This window comes from Aplysia californica, unplaced genomic scaffold, assembly GCF_000002075.1.
Source record: "Aplysia californica isolate F4 #8 unplaced genomic scaffold, AplCal3.0 scaffold00171, whole genome shotgun sequence".
Lineage (NCBI taxonomy): Eukaryota > Metazoa > Mollusca > Gastropoda > Aplysiida > Aplysiidae > Aplysia > Aplysia californica.
In genome coordinates, this window is record NW_004797441.1 from 1,033,167 (window position 1) to 1,042,474 (window position 9,308).

Here is a 9,308-nt window from a genome sequence, read left to right on the forward strand (position 1 = left end):
CCTCCAAATCCAACGGTGTTTGGCACACCTACAGAATCATGACCAATTTTATGTCTAGTAGAACGCTGGACTCATCAAAAAGTCTTAAACTCTCTTACATTTACTAATTTATTTAATTCTTTTTAATTAATCAACCCTTTCATTCGTTCTTTGTTTATATCTTGTCCAATCTAGTTTTACTTACGAGTTTCAATGTACCTGGCGCAGTTTTACGTTTGGAATGTACATCAGAGTAAGAGCTTTTCCATAGTCATAGAAAAAGTTACCACTGTGTTGTGTAGAAGTTTGATGTTTGATAGTTGGAGTGACAGCAAGCTGGTTCTCCAACAATGTTGAACAATTTTTTAGATCAAAATACAAAGGCATCGTTTTATTTTCTGTTTTCAGATACCAGAATAAGAAATTTTGCGAAGTTCCACGCGAAAGGCCATTATACATAAATACAGTTGGCTTATCTTACGAATGTGCTAGAAAACAGACGTAGATGAGCCATTTGGCGCTTTGAACCCAACGGAACAAATCTCTCGAAACAATTATTGTTTCGCCTCAAAGTTCAACTCCTGTTAATTTACATATTATTATCAACGTTGGTTCTGAATTTCCTGCCCCATGAAAAGGCGTACAAACAATTAATTGATCACCGGGGCACAAACCTTAAGATGTCACCCTATTACAATGAATGACTCTTCTATCTTTAGACTCTAAGGGCCCGCCATTTAGGCAATTTTCGTGCTTGTGAAAGTTATTCCACTGATAGCGAGAACGAAATGGCTTCACCCCTTCTATAAATCTCTCGGCCTGGCCAAGCTAAGCCCTTGAACAGCGGCACAAGTAGTTGTGATTATTTGCTCGGTGTTCTGTGGGATAGCTGTAATTCTCGGTCTTTGAAGTCAAGAACAGCGTGTCTTCCAATACGATAAAGGTGAAATTCCTATGCTGAAACCTACATAAAGCAGATACATGTTTTTTGCAAGATTGATTTATGATGCCAGTTCCCACTTACAAGACTGCAAAAGTTATAGATCTTAAGATCTTACTCTAGTGGAAAGCATTGTTATTGCAGAACAGAAACGTGAGGAAAGGAAGGCTTAAATTTGTTTATTCAGAATTGTGCCAGGGCTCTTTCTCAAGAGCTGTTATTGATTTTTATAAGGGTGAATTGGAGTAATTTAATTTAAATTTTCCTTCTTAGTTAATGTACTCTAGTGGCAATAAAAACAGACAGACAGACAGGCAGGCAGACAGACACGCAGACAGGCAGATAGACAGGCGGTCAGTCTGACAGACAGACAGACAGACACACGGACAGACAAACAGACAGACAAATGTGTCTTTCTGTATATATAGAGGGACATAATCCTTGTTTACAAATGCAAAATATCGAGATGGAAGGCTAGAAAGTCAGACAGAAAAATAAATAAGAAAGCAGAGAGAGCGAGCGATGGAGGAGAGGAAGGGCGGAAGGGAGAGAGAGAGAGAGAGAGAGAGAGAGAGAGAGAGAGAGAGAGAGAGAGAGGGCGAATGGAGGAGGAGTAAAATGAGTGAAAAAATTCAAGGACGAATAGTAGTTTACAAAGATATCCTGGATATTCATACTTTTCCTTGGATAAATATTTTCATATCCAAAATGATAAGGAGCTAAAATTATACTCAGGCTCATACAATAAATGCATTTTCAATAGGGTACCAAAAACGAAAATAAGGACAGGGAAACATTCTTTGAGTTACGGTGTTAACGTTATAATCAAATACCAAAGTACCTGTTTGCTCAAAGCAGTCAAAATGAAGGCAGGGAAAATTATTTTTTGGTGTGTGCAAGCTTTAAGTAGGGATTAATAAAAGTGGCAGCTACTTTCAGCTACTTAACCAGCTGGGTGGACATCTTAAGAGTTGCCCAACGATTTGGTTTATGGTCCGCCATTGCATGCCTTGCTGTTTTTTTCTTTAAAAATTTTTTTACTTTTTGAAATGCCCCGCATAATCCTGGTTTGTGTGACCCTTGAAATGTAATGTTTAACGAACGCTAAAAAGTTATCCTTTCTTTACCCCCCCCCCCCCACACACACACCCACACACCCATATGCACAGCATCACACGCGCGTATACAAACCCATGCAGACACACACAAACACGTATAAACACGCAAAGGCATACACACAGACACACACGTACAAACGCACACAGACAAACGCACGCCTGCACACGAACACACACACACACACACACACACACACACACACACACACACACACACACACACACACACACACACACACACACACACACACATGCTTTGAATGTCTTATCACTGTTTTGCACCAACACACCTCCCAACAAACATATCATAGTCTTATTATCTATTGTCTTATTCCGAATAATCCCTCCTACTGTAAAATTCTAGACTTGGTGGCATCTGACACCCTTTCGTAGTTTTTATATTGTTAATGATTATTTTCTGTTCGTTTGTGCTATTCCAGAATGAATTGAATCTGCTCAGGGAAAACAATCTACGGAGCACTTCTCAATGGAAATACGTGTCAAAGACGACAAAAAGATTTGTATTATTTATAACCGTCCTGAATCCAACTCCAAATCGACTGGTGTAAACTTGCAGCAACTCAAAGAAATAATGAAGCCTCCATGCACTTCAATCATCGTTTGGATTATCCGACAACAAACTCTGCCCTTTGCGAACTCCAAAGAGAGAAAAGAATTTGCTGACATTGCGCCAGAAAAGGATTACAGCTTATTCAGAACAGGATTACCTAGTCTGTCAAGGGAAAAGGAAGTATTTCTTACTGGCCGTCTCCCGCCACCTCTGGGATCACTTGAGCAAGCAAAGGGTTTATTAAGCCGTGAACACCGTCGGCTAAGATTACGTGATTGTTAAACGACACGCAGTAACTTTAGACTTTCAGTAGAAAGGGATCACACAAACAGTCAATGATAATCCACGTACCAGTATAACAACGTTATGATCTATGCCTGTGTTAACCCTTCCGTTATAAATATATTTCATGTCCATTTCACATGGCGCCTTGGGCTTCTTTTGCGACTATTTATGTAAATGTGCTTTTTGGGGGGAATGCTCATGCGACAAGCTTAGATGCTTGAGAAATTGTAGCATGAATCTTGTAAAATTATGAAAAAAGACAATCTATTTGTGTTAGTAGGCTGAAAATTTTACAAAGTAAGATGATAATAATAATAATAATAATAATAATAATAATAATAATAAATGATATTTATATTGTGCTCAAACCCGCTAAAGTACACAGGGTCTGAGCGCTTTACAATACAGTACAACGTACAACAGTAACATAAAACGCTGTGTTCTGACTAAAGAAAATTATTCCAAATATTAATCTTATTAATTTAAAAATAGAAACGACTTGGTGGCATCTGACACCCTTTCGGAGTTTTTATATGGTAAATGATTATTCTCTGTTCGTTTGTGCTATTCTATAATAAATTGTATCTGCTCAGTGAAAACATTCTACGGATTACTTCTCAATGGAAATACATGTCAAAGACGACAAAAAGATTTGTATTATTTATAACTGTCCTGAATCCAACTCCAAATCGACTGGTGTAAACTTGCAGCAACTCAATTAACCACATAAGCAAATATGGATGCAGGCAAAAATGGTAAAGTATGGTTAAAAGATTATATTGCCAGTATGATGTACACAGCGCATGTCTTTAAACCAGATTAAGTTTCCTGTGTAGACGAGGGGAGCTGTTCTCAGGTGTTGTTCCAAGCACTCCGAGAGCAGGCCACTTCTCCAGGGTCAAACATTCAAGTGATTCTGGTGCTTTGGCAACAATGAACACCCGTCTTTTCTAAGCCCCTTTTCCTTTTTCCTTTCATATTCTCTTTCTTTCCTCTTCTCTTCCCCCCCATGCCATTCTCTCCCCCCCCCTCTCTCTCTCTCCCCCCCTCTCTCTCTCTCTCTCTCTCTCTCTCTCTCTCTCTCTCTCTCTCTCCCCCCCTCACACACACACACACACACACACACACACACACACACACACACACACACACACACACACACAAACACAAAGCACGTACACACACAAACACACACACACTCTCTCTCTCACCCCCTCAATCTAAATGACATAAAAAAGAAACAACCATTCCTCTATCATCCTTTTGATACATATTATTTTCTCATTATCTTTTTCTCGCTCTCCTTCTTTTTGTGTCATTTGCTTTCTTTTCAACATTTATGTTTCCTCTTCGACCAAGTGATAGCTAGTGGTTGGATTGAGTCCCTGGTAGATCCCTACGTCTTAACTCACCCTCTGTATTTTTTGTCGATTGGTCTTGCTCTTTGCAAACACCAAATGATCGATATCTTGTCCATGAGCGTGCACCTCTTTATTCAAAACAAAGTAGTAAAGTAAACTACAATTAGTGCTCCTTTAAAACAGCTCCCTCGACAGTCACAGGACAATGTCATGGACGTCACCACCAGCATTGATAACAACGTTTTTGTTTTGTTTCCCAAATACAAGTTATTTTAAAATAATAATAATAACAACACTATTATTTGCATCTGCTCTTCAATACACGATGTGCCACTCCTTAAAATCAGAAGCTCAGTAACTTAGTAGTTGACAACTTTACTCTCCTTTGCGCTTTGTTATTTTCCTAAATCTGCATGATGAGGAGTAGTGAACCATCTTACGTACAATTTAAATCAAAACAAAGGAAGCCAAACGATACATACATTGAAAGTATATGCTGAGAAAACTGTGTGTGTGTGTGTTTGAGGGGGGGGGGGGGGGGGGGGAGCAGACCCTGAAGTAAAGGAAGAAGAGAGAGATTTCCATAGTTATGCGAATAAAATAATACTATTTATTTTATAAAATTCTGACTGCTTGTAATGCATATAGAATCTAGATCTAGATAAAACCAAAGATAGTGAATAACAAGATGGGCCACTCAGCCAAAAAAGTGTCCGCAGGAAGTATGCTCTTTGCTACAGATGGCGCTGCAGTCTGTTTTGAAGCTCTCTTTCGTTTTTCCAGAAGAAGAATAGGAATAGCACCTCCTTGCGTGCGCAGATCGACTGCTGTTCATCAGCAGTTCGGGTACGTTCAGTGCGGAGTTTTAGTTTAAAAAATGTTAATGACCTCTCGCCTTTCATTCTAAAGTCAAATTAAACGAAGAAAACCATCACCCTTTCCTCCGGAAGATGTTTTTTGCCAGCGTAACCATTTTTAAAAAGCGTTCTTCCGAAATTTATCCCAAAACTTGCTAGTTTCACTTTGATTTTTTAAAACTCAAGTAGGGTAACTCTGTTCACAAAGAGTGCGCTTTTGTGAAGAGGGCGCCACCAAATTTTGAGGACACTTTTTTAATTGGCTCAAAGAGAGAAGTGGCCCATCTTGTTATGTACTATCATTGATAAAACACACGCATTTGAACAGGTACGCATCGCAGCTGAACGCTCAATGATACAAACCACAAAAGTCAGCTACGGGCGGAAGTTGTCTGAGGCCGATCAATGCCATTTTTAAAATCCTACCAAGTGTTGTACCATCTGGCCAAGGCAGCCACGGTGGTGGCATTAGCGTAAGTATGACGTCACTTCTCTGCATTTTTAGTGGGAACAGATAAATCGTCATCTATCCTATTCATCTTATAAATTATTAAGTTAGATCTAATTCAAAAGAAGCCCGGCACTGACAGGAAATTAACTTTCATTGTGTTCATTGTTTCGGGAAGCAACATCCCGGCATTCCGGGCATGTCCATAGATGCTCTGTTGCCCTGTTGCTCTCTCTAAAATGTCGCTGATGGTATTTCTACGGATTGTGCCAGTGCATATCTGGTTGAAAGTTCTTCTGTTCTTTCTTGCAAGGATGCCAGAGTTTCCGCTTCCTTTTTGTATTCCCAAAACCATCATGATCATCCTCTCCATAGCAGTACTGGCCTCTGCCTCCTTATCTTCCTCTTCAATCAGGTGGCGAGAGAAACATTTCAGGATCTCCACCTTGTCTGGTTGAACCGTGCTGTCAACTGAAGTGGCCTCACCAGCCAGTCTGTCGACCTTTTCATTTCCCTTAACGACTGCATGGCCAGGGCAGGAAATCCATGTGAGCTATCGTATTGGCGTTGCTTCGATCAGTTGAATCCATTCTGGTCTCAGGAATCTGTGATGAGACCAGCATTGGTTGTGTGGGGACGATCCTGGGTCATCCATTCAAGTGCTTTCATGATGGCTTCAATTTCCATTCACATATTTGATGTGGCCCTGCTGCGGGCTCCGGATGCACTGTGGATGATTTTATTGTTGGCGAATGCAACAAATCCCCATCCACTTCTCTGGCTATCTCTTTTCATAGAGCCATCTGTATAAATTACACGAAATTAACCAAATCGATCTAATACCCTAGATTTTATAATCGTTCGTTACGGAAGTCCTCCCAAAGTAAAGAAAGTAAACTGGTTTAGTGTTATTTTGTGTTCTTTTGGCGTCCTTTGTCTCTTCAACTGCAATGTGAATCAGTGACATGTTAACATTTGAAAGCATACAAAATATTACATAATTGGAAAAAATCTGCACACATTCGAACCTGTCAGTGAAAGAAGCAAACATGGTTAGTAATCCAAAAGCTTACCACAATGCCAAAGCGCCGATGATACCAGCGGGTCAAAAAATTTCTTAAGAACCTACTTGAGTGAAGTGGGAGTGTATCACCTTTCAAAATTCCCAAAATGCAAAATTATTAGTTGTTTTCTTTTTTACCTCGAAGGGTTTTGTCGAGGTTCCTTCGAAAAATTGCGAAAGCTGATGCAATAGGCTTTAATGAGAAAAAAAAGTAAATTTCTAAGTCAACTCTACCTCATTTGCATTAAAGGGGGGACTTCTGTTTCTCCGTACCTGTCTACCTTTGGGTTTTTTCATGCGCTGGTGTCGCGGTAAGGGACGAAATGAAATAATATTATTATCATTATGACTACGAATCTGAAAAAGAATGATTCGCAATGTCTAGATCTACAGAAAGTTACACTGACAAGCGTTTCTCTTTTTACGTAGGGTTAAGACAGTGAAGGATGCGGATTCGATTTTCCCGCCATCTGGGGTAAATGTAGGTTTACCGTGTCGTCTTATCGGGTGAATAGTATGCTTACTGTGTGGTCTTTCAACCGGGAAGCACGGCCAAAGCAGCCAGCCCCCAAAACAGACTGGTAATTTGTCTATTTTCCATATAATTTTTTTTTTAATCGAAAAAGCGATTAGGAATAGAAGAAAAGGGGAAGGGGAGAAAAAAAAGGGTGGGGGTGGGGAGGGTGTAATATATTTCCATCTAAGAAGAATTAAGGAAGTGATAAACCTGCTCTATTTATGGATCGTTTGCAAACACTTTGGAACACGATGTGTGGGCAGAAGGTCATTCCTGCGTAGGCATCTTACGTCAAGATGACGTACGCTTACAGTACGTTGCGGTCTCACTTACAGATGAGTGCTCTAATGAGCGGAAAGATGGACCGGCCCACAGATTGCAAATACAGTTCCCGTCGATGACTGTAGGTCACAATGCCACTGTAGGAAAGGGATTGGTAGGAAACCAAAGATACACAAAGTTCACGGGGTGCAGTGTATTAACACCCCCGTACTCCTTTTCTCTCTCTGTCTCTCTGTCTCTCTCTGTCTCTCTGTCTCTCTGTCTCTCTGTCTCTGTCTCTCTGTCTCTCTCTCTCTCTCTCTCTCTCTCTCTCGTATTTGATACATTTCTTTCAAATCAAATGAATTTTAGAAGCCATCGAACTGGTACACAATGAAGCTACAATTTAGGGCGTTGAGGCTCTGCAATCTTTTTTGTCTAAATCTTTGATGCTGCGCTCCGAACTGATGTTGTGTCCTTCACACTGAAAACATAGAGCGTTGCGTAAATTCATATCATGAATGAGTAGTGTACAAATTATTAATCAGACATTCTAGTTTCACAGTTTCCTGTACTGTTGCTGTTAGTGGTACCGGTTATGTAATAATAAATGTAATAATACGACATTTGTTATGATTGCAAATATTTTGAAGAGTACATTATTTCTTCCCTTCCTGTAACTGCAACATGACGGAATTCAAACTAGATAACCTTTATGATTGAAATGTTCGATTTGCAGATTTTATTCAACGCCGCGTTTCAGAGGTACATAATTAGTCTAAATAAACTGCTCCAGAGACCATGTCATGTAGAGGAAGAGATTTGGTCAAGGCGATTCCTGTTTGGTTTAGAGAAGCGTACGCTCACCAATTCAACCTTCCATCCTAACCCAATCATGAAGATTGGACTAACTGAATAAACGCTTCCACTTCTTTAGCATCACACTGTTGTTTTAGTTTAATGATACTCATTCATAGCCAGGGCTGCCCTCGGCTTGTTCCCATAGCGGAACGTTTATCCTGGATACTTCTGTTTTCACAAAGGTTTACAAGCTGTGCGTGTAGTCGGTACAGGGTAGTAATCGAAGACATGACCTCGGAGCGCGTGCACTTATTATTGTGTCAATATTCCCGGTCGAATCAATTACTGCGCTTACACAGATCGGAGTGGCATGCCGCCGTAGAGTTTGCATGCAAATAAAACTTTCGACCTTAGCCGTGAAAGTCTGTATTGTATTAGAAAATTCTCTACCAGAGCCTTATTATCTTACGTGAAGTTGGATGCTTTCTTTCAAGTAAAGATTACGTGTCTCTACGCTCTTGCGCGTGGTGCTTGTTTCAGGGGGACGTCGAAGGTTGAAGGAGGGTTTACAAATTTACTCCGTGTCACGATTGGGCGTGTCAGAACTTCTGACAGGCTGGCAGAGCTACACTTACGGCTCTGGGCAAGAGTATCTTTGGAAAATTGTTTTACATAGGAAAACACGCATTGTAACACTACTCTGATATGCCACATTTTATTCACCAACTACTTGTATTCATAACTTCGGTTGTATTATTGAGAGGTAAGCATAGCAAGACTTTTCATGACAGCACTTTCTCTCAAAGTTCTGCAAAGAACAGCAAAAGAAACGGAGTATTTAGGAGAAAATCAGAACCTGTTAGAGAGCTTTACTAAACTTTAACCCATTGCAAATCATTCCCATGCAACTGGCATATTATTATTTCCAGTGTCTTGGTCTTTTCAAATTCGAATTGTAACCTCTCTGCTTACGTTCAAGAAGGTAGCTTATACGGTTTGCTCTTTCGAGCGCAAAACAAAAATATAATCTTGGCTTTCAAAAGCGAATGTATATTTATGAAGAAAGAGAGAGAGAGAGAGAGAGAGAGAGAGAGAGAGAGAGAGAGA

At 40.1% G+C, this 9,308-nt stretch overlaps 1 protein-coding gene across 1 annotated transcript in view; it reads left to right on the plus strand.

Annotated features, from left to right (window-relative positions):
* The first annotated feature begins 5,497 nt into the window (after positions 1 to 5,497).
* Positions 5,498 to 9,308, plus strand: part of LOC101851865 — a 27,530-nt gene continuing 23,719 nt past the window's right edge. The window contains exon 1 of the mRNA XM_005098065.3: positions 5,498 to 5,584. The gene's annotated coding sequence lies outside the window, so the exon portion shown is untranslated. The remainder of the gene's footprint in view (positions 5,585 to 9,308) is intronic.